This window comes from Salmo salar, chromosome ssa03 (genome assembly GCF_905237065.1).
Source record: "Salmo salar chromosome ssa03, Ssal_v3.1, whole genome shotgun sequence".
NCBI classification, from domain to species: domain Eukaryota; kingdom Metazoa; phylum Chordata; class Actinopteri; order Salmoniformes; family Salmonidae; genus Salmo; species Salmo salar.
Window position 1 is genome coordinate 78,930,163 of NC_059444.1, and position 1,317 is coordinate 78,931,479.

Genomic DNA, 1,317 nt, shown 5'->3' on the forward strand with positions numbered 1-1,317 from the left:
CTACCTGAAAGTGAGAGACCTGTTCAGTTTCAAATCACCCGTTACAGTACTCTTGTAGATCTGAAATGATAGCAATATCGTGATAGCTCCAACTTGCACTGTAATAGGTTACGTGGACCAGCCATCATATTGCTTACACATATAACCTTTCAGATCTACAGTGTCTAAGAGTAGGGGTGAGGTGTCAGTTTGAAATTTGGCAGTATCCCTCAGTATGAGCCCTGAGGAAACTATTTCCTATTGGTAACAGTGTTTACGCCTCCGGGGCTGACTTGACCTCCATGGATTCGTGAGCAGTGTGTTTCCAGTGGGAGATGCAGGCAGCAGCACTACGGCTGGGGATTGTCCTCTGTTCTGACAGTGATCATGGCTCATGTGAAACTCTGCCAAATAAATCTCTAGAGATGATCATGTTCAACAACATACAGTATGCAGAAAAATACACAATTGCAGAAAAATATACATCAATACACACCATTGGCATTAAATCGTCTGCGAAAATGCCCTGTTCATCTTACAGTAGAAGACTATGGGGGATTTGGGACTTTGATAAGGAAAAAGCCAAAGACATGATTATACGTTTTGTTTCAGGATTGTTTTATTCATGTCAAGTAGCCTGATCCCATTGCATCTATGATAGTTCAAAGGACTCTCAGAGTAAGGGCAGCTGTACAAAAAACGCGGGGGGGGGGGGGGGTGAAAAGGTTTGTCTTCCCTGGTTTGCCTTTCCTCTGGCTCAGTTGGTAGAGCATGGTGTTTGCAACGGCAGGGTTGTGGGTTCAATTCCCACGGGGGGCCAGTATGGGATTTTTTTTTTCTTCTAAATTAGATGAAATGAAATGTATGCATTCACTACTGTAAATCGCTCTGGATTATAGCGTCTGCTAAATGACTGTAATGTTCATTCTGACAGTCTTGAGAGAGAATGAGAGTGAAAGAAGGCATGGGAGTAAAAAGAGTGAATGAGAAAAAAGTGAGAGGAGACAGAAGGCAACAACAACCACGGGCAAGGTGAGCAGCAAGGCTGCTTTGTCCTGAATCTGCCAGGCTGATGAATCTACTCCCACTCCTCCATCTGGGGCCCACTGAGAGCTGCTGGGTTGCCCACGGCAACTGTAAACACCAGACCCAATCGATCAATAACTGAATCAACCGATCACTTCTCAACCAGCTTTTCAGTCAGGTATACAGTACACAGGAAACATTCAAACATTCATCCATTCCTTCATAACAAGCACATTTCACACATCCACAGGACAAAGAAATTCCTTTTAGTCTTCTGCAGAAACTCAATCTCAAAGATGACATACAAAGTTG